General features: G+C 47.1%; 1 long non-coding RNA gene across 1 annotated transcript in view; it reads left to right on the plus strand.

Moving 5' to 3' along the window:
• The window catches only part of LOC106592950 (wnt inhibitory factor 1), a 63183-nt gene extending 50308 nt beyond the window's left edge, over positions 1 to 12875 (plus strand). The window contains exons 8-10 of the long non-coding RNA XR_006768234.1: positions 2413 to 2508; positions 2824 to 2919; positions 8088 to 12875. This is a non-coding gene — a long non-coding RNA (wnt inhibitory factor 1). The remainder of the gene's footprint in view (positions 1 to 2412; positions 2509 to 2823; positions 2920 to 8087) is intronic.
• Positions 12876 to 20223: the final 7348 nt, after the last annotated feature.

Below are 20223 nucleotides of genomic sequence, written 5' to 3' on the forward strand. Positions count from 1 at the left end.
AGTCAGAAGGGCGGGGCAGGCTGGTGATCTCCAGTTCCCAGTCAGAAGGACGGGGCAGGCTGGTGATCTCCAGTTCCCAGTCAGAAGGGCGGGGCAGGCTGGTGATCTCCAGTTCCCAGTCAGAAGGGCGGGGCAGGCTGGTGATCTCCAGTTCCCAGTCAGAAGGGCGGGGCAGGCTGGTGATCTCCAGTTCCCAGTCAGAAGGGCGGGGCAGGCTGGTGATCTCCAGTTCCCAGTCAGAAGGGCGGGGCAGGCTGGTGATCTCCAGTTCCCAGTCAGAAGGGCGGGGCAGGCTGGTGATCTCCAGTTCCCAGTCAGAAGGGCGGGGCAGGCTGGTGATCTCCAGTTCCCAGTCAGAAGGGCGGGGCAGGCTGGTGATCTCCAGTTCCCAGTCAGAAGGGCGGGGCAGGCTGGTCATCTCCAGTTCCCAGTCAGAAGGGCGGGGCAGGCTGGTGATCTCCAGTTCCCAGTCAGAAGGGCGGGGCAGGCTGGTGATCTCCAGTTCCCAGTCAGAAGGGCAGGGCAGGCTGGTGATCTCCAGTTCCCAGTCAGAAGGGCGGGGCAGGCTGGTCATCTCCAGTTCCCAGTCAGAAGGGGGGGGCAGGCTGGTCATCTCCAGTTCCCAGTCAGAAGGGGGGGGCAGGCTGGTGATCTCCAGTTCCCAGTCAGAAGGGGGGGCAGGCTGGTGATCTCCAGTTCCCAGTCAGAAGGGCGGGGCAGGCTGGTGATCTCCAGTTCCCAGTCAGAAGGGCGGGGCAGGCTGGTGATCTCCAGTTCCCAGTCAGAAGGGCAGGGCAGGCTGGTCATCTCCAGTTCCCAGTCAGAAGGGGGGGGCAGGCTGGTGATCTCCAGTTCCCAGTCAGAAGGGCGGGGCAGGCTGGTGATCTCCAGTTCCCAGTCAGAAGGACGGGGCAGGCTGGTCATCTCCAGTTCCCAGTCAGAAGGGGGGGGCAGGCTGGTCATCTCCAGTTCCCAGTCAGAAGGGGGGGGGGCAGGCTGGTGATCTCCAGTGCCCAGTCAGAAGGGCAGGTAAACAATGTAAAGACTTAAAACACAGCTAGTTTATACATCCCAAATGGCACCCTGTCCCCTATGGGGCCCTGGTCTAAACTAGTGCACTCTGTAGGGAATAGGGTGCCATTTGGGACCGAGATAATATCAAAACCACTTTTCAAACATAAAGCGCAGTTAATGCCGCCTTCTGAAGGTAAACGATATCGCAGTAAGCCTCTGTGAAGTTGAAACAGGCTTTGATAGAGCTCTGTGAACTTCTTTTTTGTTTTCTCTCTCTCTCTCTCTCTCTCTCTCTCTCTCTCTCTCTCTCTCTCTCTGTCTCTCTCTCTCTCTCTCTCTCTCTCTCTCTCTCTCTGTGTCTCTCTCTCTCTCTGTCTCTCTCTCTCTCTCTCTGTCTCTCTCTCTCTCTCTCTCTCTCTCTCTCTGTCTCTCTCTCTGTTCTCTCTCTCTCTCTCTCTCTCTCTCTCTCTCTCTCTCTCTCTCTCTCTCTCTCTCTCTCTGTCTCTCTCTGTCTCTCTCTCTCTGTCTCTCTCTCTGTCTCTCTCTCTGTCTCTCTCTCTCTGTCTCTCTCTCTGTCTCTCTCTCTCTGTCTCTCTCTCTCTCTGCTCTCTCTCTCTCTCTGTCTCTCTCTCTCTCTGTCTCTCTCTCTCTCTCTGTCTCTCTCTCTCTCTCTCTCTCTCTCTCTCTCTCTGTCTCTCTCTCTCTCTCTCTCTCTCTCTCTCTCTCTCTCTCTCTCTCTCTCTCTCTCTCTCTCTCTCTCTCTCTCTCTCTCTCATTATTTTCTTCCTAGCGTCCCCCCTTATTGTCTGTGCTCCAGGGATGTGAATGTCATTGATATGTGTGAGAACAAAGACTGGGTTGAGACTCAGGAAGACATTGATGTAATATGGAGGTGTTAACCTAATCTCTCAGATGGCTCTGCTCACAGCGGGGCTGTGTTATTAAAAGAGGTTGATTTCCTTTTACCACCTCCACTTCTCTTACTGTCCATTTCTACCTCCGTCCCAAAAGGCACCCTAATTCCCATAGGGCCCTGGTCCAAAAGTAGTGCACTAAGTAGAGAATAGTGTACCATTTGGGAAACACGGTCGTCTGTATTAAGCCCCAGGGGGACCAGGGTAATTGATCGTTTGACCCACAGAATGTCTAAGACAACATGTACAGTATATGCCATTCCTTCTCCCACCGTCTTCCACACCTGAAGTAATGGACGTCTACAATTGTATAATTTATATCGACAGTTTCCCGGAGCCAGAATAATCCTATTCCTATACTTAAAAAGCATGTTAAATATAGATTTTCTTTTAGCCAATCAGTAGGCTGAGGCCTGTGGTTAACTGTACAGTATAGATGAGTAGTACTCTACATGTGAGCCTGTCCTGTGTCTGTGTTGTCCAGGTAAATGTCTCCAGCCCTGCAGAAACGGAGGGAAATGCACTGGGAAAAACAAATGCAAATGTGACAAGGGTTTCCACGGTGACCTGTGTTCCAAGGGTAAGTCTAACCCGACCCCCGGACACTGCTGCTTCCGCTTTGGGATGAACTGAGTGAATATAATGTAGCACACAATGTACATGTAGTATGGAAGAATGTGACATGCCATGTTGTGTTTTGTATCATAAAGTCATGAATTCATGTGTCAGAATATGTATGTGTGACTTTGACAATGTGTGTCTCTGATAATGTGTACATGTCTGTGTATGTCTGACCCTGTGTGTGTGTGTCTGTGTCTGTGTCGTGTGTGTGTGTGTGTGTGTGTGTGTGTGTGTGTGTGTGTGTGTGTGTGTGTGTGTGTGTGTGTGTGTGTAGCTGTCTGTGAGCCCAGCTGTGGAGCCCACGGGACCTGTGTGGAACCTAACAAGTGCCTGTGTAAGGAGGGCTGGCACGGACGCCACTGTAATAAGAGTGAGTTTAGTGGTTTAATAACACTGTAATAAGAGTGAGTTTAGTGGTTTAATAACACTGTAATAGAGTGAGTTTAGTGGTTTAATAACACTGTAATAAGAGTGAGTTTAGTGGTTTAATAACACTGTAATAAGAGTGAGTTTAGTGGTTTAATAACACTGTAATAAGAGTGAGTTTAGTGGTTTAATAACACTGTAATAAGAGTGAGTTTAGTGGTTTAATAACACTGTAATAAGAGTGAGTTTAGTGGTTTAATAACACTGTAATAAGAGTGAGTTTAGTGGTTTAATAACACTGTAATAAGAGTGAGTTTAGTGGTTTAATAACACTGTAATAAGAGTGAGTTTAGTGGTTTAATAACACTGTAATAAGAGTGAGTTTAGTGGTTTAATAACACTGTAATAAGAGTGAGTTTAGTGGTTTAATAACACTGTAATAAGAGTGAGTTTAGTGGTTTAATAACACTGTAATAAGAGTGAGTTTAGTGGTTTAATAACACTGTAATAAGAGTGAGTTTAGTGGTTTAATAACACTGTAATAAGAGTGAGTTTAGTGGTTTAATAACACTGTAATAAGAGTGAGTTTAGTGGTTTAATAACACTGTAATAGAGTGAGTTTAGTGGTTTAATAACACTGTAATAAGAGTGAGTTTAGTGGTTTAATAACACTGTAATAAGAGTGAGTTTAGTGGTTTAATAACACTGTAATAAGAGTGAGTTTAGTGGTTTAATAACACTGTAATAGAGTGAGTTTAGTGGTTTAATAACACTGTAATAAGAGTGAGTTTAGTGGTTTAATAACACTGTAATAAGAGTGAGTTTAGTGGTTTAATAACACTGTAATAGAGTGAGTTTAGTGGTTTAATAACACTGTAATAAGAGTGAGTTTAGTGGTTTAATAACACTGTAATAGAGTGAGTTTAGTGGTTTAATAACACTGTAATAGAGTGAGTTTAGTGGTTTAATAACACTGTAATAGAGTGAGTTTAGTGGTTTAATAACACTGTAATAAGAGTGAGTTTAGTGGTTTAATAACACTGTAATAAGAGTGAGTTTAGTGGTTTAATAACACTGTAATAAGAGTGAGTTTAGTGGTTTAATAACACTGTAATAGAGTGAGTTTAGTGGTTTAATAACACTGTAATAGAGTGAGTTTAGTGGTTTAATAACACTGTAATAGAGTGAGTTTAGTGGTTTAATAACACTGTAATAGAGTGAGTTTAGTGGTTTAATAACACTGTAATAGAGTGAGTTTAGTGGTTTAATAACACTGTAATAGAGTGAGTTTAGTGGTTTAATAACACTGTAATAGAGTGAGTTTAGTGGTTTAATAACACTGTAATAGAGTGAGTTTAGTGGTTTAATAACACTGTAATAGAGTGAGTTTAGTGGTTTAATAACACTGTAATAGAGTGAGTTTAGTGGTTTAGTAACACTGTAATAAGAGTGAGTTTAGTGGTTTAATAACACTGTAATAGAGTGAGTTTAGTGGTTTAATAACACTAATAGAGTGAGTTTAGTGGTTTAATAACACTAATAGAGTGAGTTTAGTGGTTTAATAACACTGTAATTAGAGTGAGTTTAGTTACACAATCACATTACAAAGCTGCCTCCCTAATACCCCCCCCCCCCATAAAGCCACTTTCCCAAGGCGGCATCCCAAATGGCACCCTATTCCCTATATAGTGCACTACTTTTGATGAGGGCTAATAGGGCTCTGGTAGTGCGCTATGTAGGGAATAGGGTTCCATTTGGTATGTAGCCCTGGCAGTCGACTGCCACCTGTAGGATGATGGATCACATGTAATCCCACGGTAACACAACACCACAGTGATTTAGGCTGTCCTAATCGGCACCCTATTCCCTTTGTAGTGCACCACATTTGACCAGAGCCGTATGGGGCCTGGTGGTAATTAGTGTACCGTAGGCCAGGGAATAAGGTAACTCAACACCACTCTGACTTGGTTTCAGCTCATAGAAACATGAATGAAATAGAGGCTCTGAGAAGCTCAACTCCTCCACTTCCTTTAAGTTGTTAGTTCTCTGCTGTGGTGGAGCCTCTGAGGAAAACACCAACCCACATGTTTGAGCTCCCGAGTGGTGCAGCGGTCTAAGGCACTACGTCTCAGTGCTAGAGGCAGCACTACAGACACCCTGGTTCAAATCCAGGCTGTATCACAACCGGCCATGATTGGGAGTCCCATAGGGCTGCGCTCAATTGGTCCAGCGTCATCCGGGTTTGGCCGGTGTAGACCGTCATTGTAAATAAGAATTTGTTCTTAACTGACTTGCCTAGTTAAAATAAAAGGTAAAGTAAAAATAAAACATCTGACAGGAAGAGGGGAAGCTGCAACATATCAGATCATGGTCGCACACACACACACACACACACACAAAGGCTACTTATTGGTGTTTGTTTGGTGTTACGTCATTAGCGGTCATTAGTCTCCTTGATTTGGTTCCAGACCAGAACAGAGGCTTATAAACACTAGAAACAATAGGAAAATATGACTAGTGTTGAGTGGTGCTCCCCTCAGGGCCTCTACACATACCTTTCATCACATGACCTACCACTTCCACCTTTCTCTCTCTCTCTCTCTCTCCTCTCTCTACTCACCCCTCCCTTTCTCTCTCCTCTCTCTACTCACCCCCCTCTTTCTCTCCCTCCCTTTCTCTCTCCTCTCTCTACTCACACCCCTCTTTCCCTCCCTCCCTTTCTCTCTCCCTCTCTCTCTACTCAACCCCTCTTTCTCTCCCTCCCTTTCTCTCTCCTCTCTCTACTCACCCCCCTCTTTCTCTCCCTCCCTTTCTCTCTCCTCTCTCTCTCCACCCCCTCTTTCTCTCCCTCCCTTTCTCTCTCTCTCTCTACTCACCCCCCCTTCCCTCCCTTCTTCTCCTCTCTCTACTCACCCCCCTCTTTCTCTCCCTCCCTTTCTCTCTCCTCTCTCTCTACTCACCCCCTCTTTCCCTCCCTCCCTTTCTCTCTCCTCTCTCTCTCTACTCACCCCCCTCTTTCCCTCCCTCCCTTTCTCTCTCCTCTCTCTCTACTCACCCCCCTCTTTCTCTCCCTCCCTTTCTCTCTCTCTCTCTCTCTACTCACCCCCCTCTTTCTCTCCCTCCCTTTCTCTCTCTCTCTCTCTACTCACCCCCTCTTTCTCTCCCTCCCTTTCTCTCTCCTCTCTCTCTACTCACCCCCTCTTTCTCTCCCTCCCTTTCTCTCTCCCTCTCTCTCTACTCACCCCCTCTTTCTCTCCCTCCCTTTCTCTCTCTCTCTCTCTACTCACCCCCCTCTTTCTCTCCCTCCCTTTCTCTCTCCTCTCTCTCTACTCACCCCCTCTTTCTCTCCCTCCCTTTCTCTCTCCTCTCTCTACTCACCCCCCTCTTTCTCTCCCTCCCTTTCTCTCTCCTCTCTCTCTACTCACCCCCCTCTTTCTCTCCCTCCCTTTCTCTCTCCTCTCTCTCTACTCACCCCCTCTTTCTCTCCCTCCCTTTCTCTCTCCTCTCTCTCTACTCACCCCCTCTTTCTCTCCCTCCCTTTCTCTCTCCTCTCTCTCTACTCACCCCCCTCTTTCTCTCCCTCCCTTTCTCTCTCCTCTCTCTCTCTACTCACCCCCTCTTTCTCTCCCTCCCTTTCTCTCTCCTCCTCTCTCTACTCACCCCCCTCTTTCTCTCCCTCCCTTTCTCTCTCTCTCTCTCTACTCACCCCCTCTCTCTCCCTCCCTTTCTCTCTCTCTCTCTCTCTACTCACCCCCCTCTTTCTCTCCCTCCCTTTCTCTCTCCTCTCTCTCTCTACTCACCCCCTCTTTCTCTCCCTCCCTTTCTCTCTCCTCTCTCTCTCTACTCACCCCCTCTTTCTCTCCCTCCCTTTCTCTCTCTCTCTCTACTCACCCCCTCTTTCTCTCCCTCCCTTTCTCTCTCTCTCTCTCTACTCACCCCCTCTTTCTCTCCCTCCCTTTCTCTCTCCTCTCTCTCTACTCACCCCCTCTTTCTCTCCCTCCCTTTCTCTCTCCTCTCTCTCTACTCACCCCCTCTTTCTCTCCCTCCCTTTCTCTCTCCTCTCTCTCTACTCACCCCCCTCTTTCTCTCCCTCCCTTTCTCTCTCTCTCTCTCTCTACTCACCCCCTCTTTCTCTCCCTCCCTTTCTCTCTCCTCTCTCTCTACTCACCCCCTCTTTCTCTCCCTCCCTTTCTCTCTCCTCTCTCTCTACTCACCCCCTCTTTCTCTCCCTCCCTTTCTCTCTCTCTCTCTCTACTCACCCCCCTCTTTCTCTCCCTCCCTTTCTCTCTCTCTCTCTCTCTACTCACCCCCTCTTTCTCTCCCTCCCTTTCTCTCTCCTCTCTCTCTACTCACCCCCTCTTTCTCTCCCTCCCTTTCTCTCTCCTCTCTCTCTACTCACCCCCTCTTTCTCTCCCTCCCTTTCTCTCTCCTCTCTCTCTACTCACCCCCTCTTTCTCTCCCTCCCTTTCTCTCTCTCTCTCTCTACTCACCCCCCTCTTTCTCTCCCTCCCTTTCTCTCTCTCTCTCTCTACTCACCCCCTCTTTCTCTCCCTCCCTTTCTCTCTCTCTCTCTCTACTCACCCCCCTCTTTCTCTCCCTCCCTTTCTCTCTCCTCTCTCTCTACTCACCCCCTCTTTCTCTCCCTCCCTTTCTCTCTCCTCTCTCTCTCTACTCACCCCCTCTTTCTCTCCCTCCCTTTCTCTCTCCTCTCTCTCTCTACTCACCCCCTCTTTCTCTCCCTCCCTTTCTCTCTCCTCTCTCTCTACTCACCCCCTCTTTCTCTCCCTCCCTTTCTCTCTCCTCTCTCTCTACTCACCCCCTCTTTCTCTCCCTCCCTTTCTCTCTCCTCTCTCTCTACTCACCCCCCTCTTTCTCTCCCTCCCTTTCTCTCTCCTCTCTCTCTACTCACCCCCTCTTTCTCTCCCTCCCTTTCTCTCTCCTCTCTCACTACTCACCCCCCTCTTTCTCTCCCTCCCTTTCTCTCTCATCTCTCTCTACTCTCCCCCTCTTTCTCTCTCTCCCTTTCTCTCTCCTCTCTCTCTACTCACCCACCTCTTTCTCGCTCTGTCTCTCTCTCTCCCACTCCATACCTATCTACCTACCTCCTTCCTTTCCTCTTCTCTCTCTCTCTCTCACTCTCTCTATCTCTCTCTCTCTCTCTCTCTCTCTCAGGATACAGAGGAGGTGCCCCTAACAGCCATCGTCTCTCATCAGGCCCTAAACACAAGCCTCAGCAGCACTCCTCCTCTGCCAAGGAGGTGAAAGACGTCCCCGATGCCGACATCCCAGCAGAGACCAATTACGTGGTATAAGACCTGGGTCCAGACAACCACACCTGGGTTCAAGCACTATTCAACATCTTTCAGATACTTTCAGCATCTGCTCTAGTCTGGTTGGCAGCGCCTGATGGGTGCGGCCTGGTGGGCGGGGTTTGATGGGCGGGGTTTGATGGGCGGGGTTTGATGGGTGGGGTTTGATGGGTTGGGTTTGATGGGTTGGGTTTGATGGGTGGGGTTTGATGGGCGGGGTTTGATGGGCTGTGTTTGATGGGAGGATTTTGCGGTTTTAGGACAGTGCTACTGGTCTGTTAAGCAAGGCAAACTCAATCAACAACATATAAAGCATGTGTAATTATTTGAAGTAGTATTTGAACCCAGGTGTGCAGAAAACCCCACCAGTCCCCCAGCACCTCCTCCTGTCCTCTGTGGTAGACTACTTATACCCATACGTGATGTTATACACCATTTATTACCACACCTACCTAGCCTCATCCCCTCCCACTGGCTACCTACCTACCCTCATCCCTCCCACTGGCTACCTACCTACCCTCATCCCCTCCCACTGGCTAGCTACCTACCCTCATCCCCTCCCACTGGCTACCTACCTACCCTCATCCCCTCCCACTGGCTAGCTACCTACCCTCATCCCCTCCCACTGGCTACCTACCTACCCTCATCCCATCCCACTGGCTAGCTACCTACCCTCATCCCCTCCCACTGCCTAGCTACCTACCCTCATCCCCTCCCACTGGCTACCTACCTACCCTCATCCCCTCCCACTGGCTAGCTACCTACCCTCATCCCCTCCCACTGGCTAGCTACCTACCCTCATCCCCTCCCACTGGCTAGCTACCTACCCTCATCCTCTCCCACTGGCTAGCTATCTACCCTCATCCCCTCCCACTGGCTACCTACCTAGCCTCATCCCCTCCCACTGGCTACCTACCTAGCCTCATCCCCTCCCACTGGCTACCTACCTAGCCTCATCCCCTCCCACTGGCTAGCTACCTAGCCTCATCCCCTCCCACTGGCTACCTACCTACCCTCATCCCCTCCCACTGGCTAGCTACCTACCCTCATCCCCTCCCACTGGCTAGCTACCTACCCTCATCCCCTCCCACTGCCTAGCTACCTACCCTCATCCCCTCCCACTGGCTAGCTACCTACCCTCATCCCCTCCCACTGGCTAGCTACCTACCCTCATCCCCTCCCACTGGCTAGCTACCTACCCTCATCCTCTCCCTCTGGCTAGCTATCTACCCTCATCCCCTCCCACTGCCTACCTACCTACCCTCATCCCCTCCCACTGCCCAGCTACCTACCCTCATCCCCTCCCACTGGCTACCTACCTACCCTCATCCCCTCCCACTACCTAGCTACCTACCCTCATCCCCTCCCACTGCCCAGCAACCTACCCTCATCCCCTCCCACTGGCTACCTACCTACCCTCATCCCCTCCCACTGGCTACCTACCTACCCTCATCCCCTCCCACTGCCTAGCTACCTACCCTCATCCCCTCCCACTGCCTACCTACCTACCCTCATCCCCTCCCACTGCCTAGCTACCTACCCTCATCCCCTCCCACTGCCTAGCTACCTACCCTCATCCCCTCCCACTGCCTAGCTACCTACCCTCATCCCTCCCACTGCCTAGCTACCTACCCTCATCCCCTCCCACTGCCTAGCAACCTACCCTCATCCCCTCCCACTGCCTACCTACCTACCCTCATCCCCTCCCACTGCCTAGCTACCTACCCTCATCCCCTCCCACTACCTAGCTACCTACCCTCATCCCCTCCCACTACCTAGCTACCTACCCTCATCCCCTCCCACTGCCTACCTACCTACCCTCATCCCCTCCCACTGCCTAGCTACCTACCCTCATCCCCTCCCACTGCCTAGCTACCTACTCTCATCCCCTCCCACTGCCTACCTACCTACCCTCATCCCCTCCCACTGCCTATCTACCTACCCTCATCCCCTCCCACTGCCTACCTATCTACCCTCTTCCCCTCCCACTGCCTAGCTACCTACCCTCATCCCCTCCCACTGCCTACCAACCTACCCTCATCCCCTCCCACTGCCTACCACCTACCCTCATCCCCTCCCACTGCCTAGCTACCTACCCTCATCCCCTCCCACTGCCTACCTACCTACCCTCATCCCCTCCCACTGCCTACCTACCCTCATCCCCTCCCACTGCCTAGCTACCTTAGATACCTACCCTCATCCCCTCCCACTACCTAGCTACCTTAGATACCTACCCTCATCCCCTCCCACTACCTAGCTACCTACCCTCATCCCCTCCCACTACCTAGCTACCTACCCTCATCCCCTCCCACTACCTAGCTACCTACCCTCATCCCCTCCCACTACCCAGCTACCTACCCTCATCCCCTCCCACTGCCTAGCTACCTTAGATATCTACCCTCAGCCCCTCCCACTACCTAGCTACCTACCCTCATCCCCTCCCACTACCTAGCTACCTACCCTCATCCCCTCCCACTGCCTAGCTACCTACCCTCAGCCCCTCCCACTACCTAGCTACCTACCCTCATCCCCTCCCACTACCTAGCTACCTACCCTCATCCCTCCCACCTCCTAGCTACCTACCCTCATCCCCTCCCACTGCCTACCTATCTACCCTCATCCCCTCCCACTGCCTACCTACCAACCATCAAACCCCTCCCACTACCTAGCTACCTTAGATACCTACCCTCAGCCCCTCCCACTACCTACCTACCTACCTATCATCAAACCCCTCCCACTACCTACCTACCCTAGACCAATCTACATGGTCAGCTGCTCCTACAGACACACACACACACACACACACACACCACTCATCTCATCTCATCTCATTTTCTTACAGTCTTAGAAAAAATAGTTCCAAAAGGGTTATTCGGCTATGTGAACCCTTTTTGGTTCCAGATAAAACTCTTTTTGGTTACATGTAGTACCATTTTAGGTTCCATGTAGAACCCTCTGTCGATAGGAGTGGAACCAAAAGGCATCTACCTGGAACCAACAAGGGTTCTTCAAAGGGTTCTCCTATGGGGACAGCCGAAGAACCTTGTTAGGTTCTAGATAAGAGTGTAGGAATCCATTGGTGGTTTTTGTTTTGGTGTGTTTCTGTTGCTGTTCTCCTGTGTATTCTTTCACTTGGTCATCCTTCCACGCACCTAGCCTTCGTTCAGATATCTCTGAAGTCTTTAGTCTGTGGAGGAATTCTGGTGGCTGCTGTCAGTACAGTCATAATGCTTCACAATCGCTCTAAATCACCTGAGTAACCGTAACCCTGACAACCGGAGACAGAGAGGAGAGTGTGACTCATCTGTTTGTTAGTGTTCTATGATGCTGGATGGTGGTGTCTGTGTGTTTGCCCTGAGCTGTCTGTCTTTCTATGGCTTCCTAAGAAGGAAGTGGAGAAGTGATTGACTGGGTATTGTATCGGTAGAGGACACCACCACTAAAGATACTAGAAGACCTCTCTTATTTCTTATGTAGTTGACTGATGGCCAGGCAGGATCATCATCATATCAAATCAAAGTTCATTTGTTACGTGCGCTGAGTACAACAGGTGTAGACCTTACAGTGAAATGCTTACTTACAGGCTCTAACCAATAGTGCAAAAAAAGGTATTAGCTGAACAATAGGTAGGTAAAGAAATAAAACAACAGTAAAGAGGACAGTGAATATAGTTGGTCATATGTGAAGAGATCATTTTTTTGAGGGGGGGTTCAAAGGCCTCAAGACAGATCATAGGCCAAGAGGATCCAACTTATAGCTGCAATATGCCATTTTTTGGGGGGGGCGACCCAACCAAATTCACATAGAAATGCGAGTTATAGATCTGTCATTGGCATCGAAAGCAAGTCTAAAAAGCCGTAAATCTGTTCTATGTGCGCTATTTTCTATGCTTCTCCTTCTTAAGTTTAGTTTTTTTGCGTCTTTTACTATGGGGTTTTGTACATCAACTGAAAATACAATATTTTTGGTTATGCAAAATATATTCCACAGCGGTTTAGTTGTCACATAAACTGAAGTTAAATAAACTATTAGAATTTTAGTAACCAGGAAATGGCGGAGCAATTTCAGCATCGTGCACCTTTCAAATCATCCTCACTTCTAATGTATCACCATACCAGCCCAGCAACACTATCTCACCATACCAGCCCAGCAACACTCTTCCTGAAAGAAAGAAAGCCAAAGAAAGCAATAAGAAATACAAACCTCAACTATAAATGTATTAATATATAGAAGAATCTCTACTGTCTTCAGTTGAAACTGTAATCTCTATCCCCTGATGGTGTAAATCCTATTCAAATCCTTTAAAGTTTCCATTCCCAGATAAATATTATGTATTCTAAAAGCCTAATCCGTTTACTTTTACATGCGGATTAAATAGACTTTTTGTTGTGAACCACTTTTTTTGGTTGAGTATTTATCTAGTGGTTTTATTTTAGATGACATAATAAAGTAGTATTAAAACAACAAGTACATTTGTCTCTTTTTAAAAAACGTTACTATTTAGTGTTTTAATATTTCGTTTATAACATGATGACACTACATGAACTGTCTAATATATCGTAAAAAACTTTAAAGTAATCCATTTGCTGTTCTTTATTTCTTCATGTATGTAATGTAATGTATTATTAAAATAAACAGTTTGTAAATGCTACATTTGGTTTCATGGTTGTGATTTTACTTATCGAGTTCTTTACCTGGTTACATTACGCTCCAGATGGATAGCCCTGCTAGCCTGCTAGCCAAAGGCAAGTACTTGGAACCGGGAGAGTAGAACAGGGAAAGTAGAACCGGGATAGTAGAATGGGGATAGTAGAATCGAGATAGTAGAATCGGGAGAGTAGAACCGGGAGAGTAGAACCGGGAGAGTAGAACCGGGATAGTAGAACCGGGATAGTAGAACCGGGACAGTAGAATCGAGATAGTAGAACCGGGATAGTAGAACCGGGATAGTAGAACCTGGATAGTAGAACCGGGATAGTAGAACCTGGATAGTAAAACCGGGATAGTAGAATCGGGATAGTAGAACGGGGATAGTAGAACGGGGATAGTAGAACCGGGATAGTAGAATGGGGATAGTAGAATGGGGATAGTAGAACCGGGATAGTAGAACCGGGATAGTAGAACCGGGATAGTAGAACAGGGATAGTAGAACGGGGATAGTAGAACGGGGATGATAGAATGGGGATAGTAGAACCTGGATAGTAGAACCGGGATAGTAGAACCGGGATAGTAGAACTGGGATAGTAGAATGGGGATAGTAGAATGGGGATAGTAGAAGCTGGATAGTAGAACCTGGATAGTAGAACTGGGATAGTAGAACCTGGATAGTAGAACTGGGATAGTAGAATCTGGATAGTAGAATCTGGATAGTAAAACCGGGATAGTAGAACCGGGATAGTAGAATGGGCATAGTAGAACCTGGATAGTAGAACCGGGATAGTAGAATCGGGATAGTAGAACCGGGATAGTAGAACCTGGATAGTAGAACCGGCATAGTAGAACCTGGATAGTAGAACCGGCATAGTAGAACCGGCATAGTAGAACCTGGATAGTAAAATGGGGATAGTAGAACCTGGATAGTAGAACCTGGATAGTAGAACCTGGATAGTAGAACCTGGATAGTAGAATCGGGATAGTAGAACCTGGATAGTAGAACCTGGATAGTAGAATCGGGATAGTAGAACCTGGATAGTAGAATCGGGATAGTAGAATGGGGATAGTAGAACCGGCATTGTAGAAAATGTGCCAGACTAGCCCGCCAGGCCAGTGACATTACTTTTCAAGTATCAGATGGCACAGATGTTGGACCCGAACCACATGTTACCCAGGCTGGCCAAAACCCCTGGTTAAGCTATACAAGACTGTTCCAGCTGGTCGTTCTGTCTCCTGAGAGTTTGTTCCAGCTGGTCGTTCTGTCTCCTGACAGTCTGTTCCAGCTGGTCGTTCTGTCTCCTGACAGTCTGTTCCAGCTGGTCGTTCTGTCTCCTGACAGTCTGTTCCAGCTGGTCGTTCTGTCTCCTGACAGTCTGTTCCAGCTGGTCGTTCAGACTATTAATGTATTTTTCTTCTGTGTGATCAGGCTGAGATGTGGTTACATTTCACACACACACACACACACACACACACACACACACACACACACACACACACACACACACACACACACACACACACACACACACACACACACACACACACACACACACACACACACATTTACCTATTTATCTAAAGGACAATATTTCCATCATTTAGTGGTTTGGTGGGTTCATCAGATCTTTATGAACAAGCCAACAAAACAGTCATTAGCAGCCATTTTAACTCATCACCACGGTAACAGAGACCCAGCTTGTTTTAGTCTTTGCCTGTCTGTCTGTCTGTCTGTCTGTCTGTCTGTCTCGTGCTCAGAACATTGTTGTTCAGGCTGTAGTGGCTGTAGCAGGGGAGAGGAGCAGGGCTCTGTCCATAAAGGCTCCCTATTCCCCATGGGCCCTGGTTCAAAGGAGTGCACTACATAGGGAATAGGGTACTATTTCAGACACAACCCAGGAGTAATTCAGCATTAAAACAACACGTTTTATCCCTTTTGTAAATCTAAGGGAGGTTGGCGAAGGGCTGGGGCGAGCGTGACCCTAACCTGGGTTCAACTACTATTTGAAATAATTTCAAATAATTTAGCTGTGTTTGATAGAGCTTGTCTGGTGCAAAGGAACCAATAGAGAAGTGACAACCCTAGCAGCCCACCTGGCACTCCAGGCAGACTAGAGCAAACGCTGAAAGTATTTGAACAATTTTAAATAGTACCTGAACCCAGGTCTTAGGGGATTTTAAATAGTACCTGAACCCAGGTCTGAGGGGATTTTAAATAGTATTTGATCCCAGGTCTGAAGGGATTTTAAATAGTATCTGAACCCAGGTCTGAGGAGATTTTAAATAGTATCTGAACCCAGGTCTGATGGGATTTTAAATAGTATCTGAACCCAGGTCTGAGGAGATTTTAAATGGTATCTGAACCCAGGTCTGAGGGGATTTTAAATAGTATCTGAACCCAGGTCTGATGGGATTTTAAATAGTATCTGAACCCAGGTCTGAGGAGATTTTAAATAGTATCTGAACCCAGGTCTGATGGGATTTTAAATAGCATCTGAACCCAGGTCTGAGGAGATTTTAAATGGTATCTGAACCCAGGTCTGAGGGGATTTTAAATAGTATCTGAACCCAGGTCTGATGGGATTTTAAATAGTATCTGAACCCAGGTCTGAGGGGATTTTAAATAGTATCTGAACCCAGGTCTGAGGGGATTTTAAATAGTATCTGAACCCAGGTCTGAGGAGATTTTAAATAGTATCTGAACCCAGGTCTGATGGGATTTTAAATAGTATCTGAACCCAGGTCTGAGGGGATTTTAAATAGTATCTGAACCCAGGTCTGAGGAGATTTTAAATAGTATCTGAACCCAGGTCTGATGGGATTTTAAATAGTATCTGAACCCATGTCAGAAGGTGGGTGTAGCTGGTGCATGAAGTCAGGCGCAGGAGAGCAAAATGAGTGAGCAATGTACTTTACTCAAAAAATAAAGGCACAAGGTAACAAATACACTTGACCAATAACCAACGGTAAACATTACGCACGGTGAACACAGCACCCGTGGAAAAACCAGCCATCATGAACCGAACTGAACACAGAAACAATCACACAACAAACATGGGGGAAACAGAGGGTTAAATACATGAACATGGAATTGGATAATGAAAACCAGGTATGTAGAAAATAAAGACAAAACCAATCGAAAATGAAAGATGGATCAGCGATGGCTAGAAGACCGGTGACATCGACCGCCGAATGCCGCCAGAACAAGGAGAGGGACCGACCTCGGCGGAAGTCGTGACAACCCAGGTCTGATGGGATTTTAAATAGTATCTGAACCCATGTCTGAGGGGATTTTAAATAGTATCTGAACCCAGGTCTGAGGAGATTTTAAATAGTATCTGAACCCAGGTCTGATGGGATTTTAAATAGTATCTGAACCCAGGTCTGATGGGATTTTAAATAGTATCTGAACCCAGGTCTGAGGAGATTTTAAATAGTATCTGAACCCAGGTCTGATGGGATTTTAAATAGTATCTGAACCCAGGTCTGATGGGATTTTAAATAATATCTGAACCCAGGTCTGAGGGGATTTTAAATAGTATCTGAACCCAGGTCTGATGGGATTTTAAATAGCATCTGAACCCAGGTCTGATGGGATTTTAAATAGTATCTGAACCCAGGTCTGAGGGGATTTCAAATAGTATCTGAACCCAGGTCTGAGGGGATTTTAAATAGTATCTGAACCCAGGTCTGATGGGATTTTAAATAGTATCTGAACCCAGGTCTGAGGGGATTTTAAATAGTATCTGATCCCAGGTCTGATGGGATTTTAAATAGTATCTGAACCCAGGTCTGATGGGATTTTAAATAGTATCTGAACCCAGGTCTGAGGGGATTTTAAATAGTATCTGAACCCAGGTCTGATGGGATTTTAAATAGTATCTGATCCCAGGTCTGATGGGATTTTAAATAGTATCTGAACCCAGGTCTGAGGGGATTTTAAATAGTATCTGAACCCAGGTCTGAGGGGATTTTAAATAGTATCTGAACCCAGGTCTGATGGGATTTTAAATAGTATCTGAACCCAGGTCTGATGGGATTTTAAATAGTATCTGAACCCAGGTCTGAGGGGATTTTAAATAGTATCTGAACCCAGGTCTGATGGGATTTTAAATAGTATCTGAACCCAGGTCTGAGGGGATTTTAAATAGTATCTGAACCCAGGTCTGATGGGATTTTAAATAGTATCTGAACCCAGGTCTGATGGGATTTTAAATAGTATCTGAACCCAGGTCTGAGGGGATTTTAAATAGTATCTGAACCCAGGTCTGAGGGGATTTTAAATAGTATCTGAACCCAGGTCTGAGGGGATTTTAAATAGTATCTGAACCCAGGTCTGAGGGGATTTTAAATAGTATCTGAACCCAGGTCTGATGGGATTTTAAATAGCATCTGAACCCAGGTCTGATGGGATTTTAAATAGTATCTGAACCCAGGTCTGATGGGATTTTAAATAGCATCTGAACCCAGGTCTGATGGGATTTTAAATAGTATCTGAACCCAGGTCTGATGGGATTTTAAATAGTATCTGAACCCAGGTCTGATGGGATTTTAAATAGTATCTGAACCCAGGTCTGATGGGATTTTAAATAGCATCTGAACCCAGGTCTGATGGGATTTTAAATAGTATCTGAACCCAGGTCTGAGGGGATTTTAAATAGTATCTGAACCCAGGTCTGAGGGGATTTTAAATAGTATCTGAACCCAGGTCTGAGGGGATTTTAAATAGTATCTGAACCCAGGTCTGAGGGGATTTTAAATAGTATCTGAACCCAGGTCTGATGGGATTTTAAATAGTATCTGAACCCAGGTCTGATGGGATTTTAAATAGTATCTGAACCCAGGTCTGAGGGGATTTTAAATAGTATCTGAACCCAGGTCTGAGGGGATTTTAAATAGCATCTGAACCCAGGTCTGATGGGATTTTAAATAGTATCTGAACCCAGGTCTGAGGGGATTTTAAATAGTATCTGAACCCAGGTCTGAGGGGATTTTAAATAGTATCTGAACCCAGGTCTGATGGGATTTTAAATAGCATCTGAACCCAGGTCTGAGGAGATTTTAAATAGTATCTGAACCCAGGTCTGATGGGATTTTAAATAGTATCTGAACCCATGTCTGATGGGATTTTAAATAGTATCTGAACCCAGGTCTGAGGGGATTTTAAATAGTATCTGAACCCAGGTCTGATGGGATTTTAAATAGTATCTGAACCCAGGTCTGATGGGATTTTAAATAGTATCTGAACCCAGGTCTGATGGGATTTTAAATAGTATCTGAACCCAGGTCTGATGGGATTTTAAATAGTATCTGATCCCAGTTCTGGTGGGATTTTAAATAGTATCTGAACCCAGGTCTGATGGGATTTTAAATAATATCTGAACCCAGGTCTGAGGGGATTTTAAATAGTATCTGAACCCAGGTCTGATGGGATTTTAAATAGTATCTGAACCCATGTCTGAGGGGATTTTAAATAGTATTTGATCCCAGGTCTGTGGGCCGGTAAAGTACCAGCCTAGTAAATCCCTGTCTATGCCAACATAAGCCTGTGGGCTCACCGTGCCCAGCCTGGCCAGATCACACTGTTACTTCAGAGAGCATACACACACACATGCACACAGACACACACACATAAATATATACACACACACACACACACACACACACACACACACACACACACACACACACACACACACACACACACACACACTATTAAAGAGGTCTAGACACCAGCCCAGACCATAATATGGTATGTATTTCCTTTGTTTTGAACTGTACTAAACAAACATAGAGGCCAGAGCTGTAGAGGATGGAGCTGTAGAGGATGGAGCTGTAGTCTGTAGTGGATGGAGCTGTAGAGGATGGAGCTGTAGTGGATGGAGCTGTAGAGGATGGAGCTGTAGGGGATGGAGCTGTAGGGGATGGAGCTGTAGAGGATGGAGCTGTAGGGGATGGAGCTGTAGAGGATGGAGCTGTAGGGGATGGAGCTGTAGAGGATGGAGCTGTAGGGGATGGAGCTGTAGGGGATGGAGCTGTAGGGATGGAGCAGTGGATGGAGCTGTAGAGGATGGAGCTGTAGAGGATGGAGCTGTAGGGGATGGAGCTGTAGAGGATGGAGCTGTAGGGGATGGAGCTGTAGTGGATGGAGCTGTAGAGGATGGAGCTGTAGAGGATGGAGCTGTAGTGGATGGAGCTGTAGAGGATGGAGCTGTAGTGGATGGAGCTGTAGTGGATGGAGCTGTAGAAGATGGAGCTGTAGTGGATGAGCTGTAGGGGATGGAGCTGTAGAGGATGGAGGTGTAGTGGATGGAGCTGTAGAGGATGGAGCTGTAGGGGATGGAGCTGTAGAGGATGGAGCTGTAGAGGATGGAGCTGTAGAGGATGGAACTGTAGAGGATGGAGCTGTAGAGGATGGAGCTGTAGAGGATGGAGCTGTAGAGGATGGAGGTGTAGAGGATGGAGCTGTAGAGGATGGAGCTGTAGAGGATGGAGTTGTAGAGGATGGAGGTGTAGAGCCAGTAGATGGTAATTATAGCTACACATCAAACGGGGCGGCAGATAGCTCAGCGGTTAAGAGCGTTGGGCCAGTAGCCTAAAGGCCGACTAGGTGAAAAATATGTCTGTCTGTCTAAAGATTAGAGAATCAACAAAGTCTATATAGGTAATGTCTGTCTGTCTGTCTGTCTGTCTGTCTGTCTGTCTGTCTGTCTGTCTGTCTGTCTGTCTGTCTGTCTGTCTGTCTGTCTGTCTGTCTGTCTGTCTGTCTGTCTGTCTGTCTGTCTGTCTGTCTGTCTAAAGAGCAGAGAATCTATATAGGTAATCTGTCTGTCTGGAGGGATGGAGTGATGGAGGGATGGAAACCAGACTAAGGGGTAGAAGAGGAGTGGGTTGGATCGGGGGAGGCGGGGTGTGTGTGTGTGTGTGTGTGTGTGTGTGTGTGTGTGTGTGTGTGTGTGTGTGTGTGTGTGTGTGTGTTGAGCAATGCACAGGCACTGTACTCGAACCAGCGTATGGTGGTAACAGGATAAACACATCAGTGTATGGTGGTAACAGGTTAAACACACCAGTGTATGGTGGTAACAGGTTAAACACACCAGTGTATGGTGGTAACAGGATAAACACACCAGTGTATGGTGGTAACAGGTTAAACACACCAGTGTATGGTGGTAACAGGATAAACACACCAGTGAATGGTGGTAACAGGATAAACACACCAGTGTATGGTGGTAACAGGATAAACACACCAGTGTATGGTGGTAACAGGTTAAACACACCAGTGTATGGTGGTAACAGGATAAACACACCAGTGTATGGTGGTAACAGGATAAACACACCAGTGTATGGTG

Source organism: Salmo salar, unplaced genomic scaffold, assembly GCF_905237065.1.
Source record: "Salmo salar unplaced genomic scaffold, Ssal_v3.1, whole genome shotgun sequence".
In the NCBI taxonomy this organism is placed as follows: domain Eukaryota; kingdom Metazoa; phylum Chordata; class Actinopteri; order Salmoniformes; family Salmonidae; genus Salmo; species Salmo salar.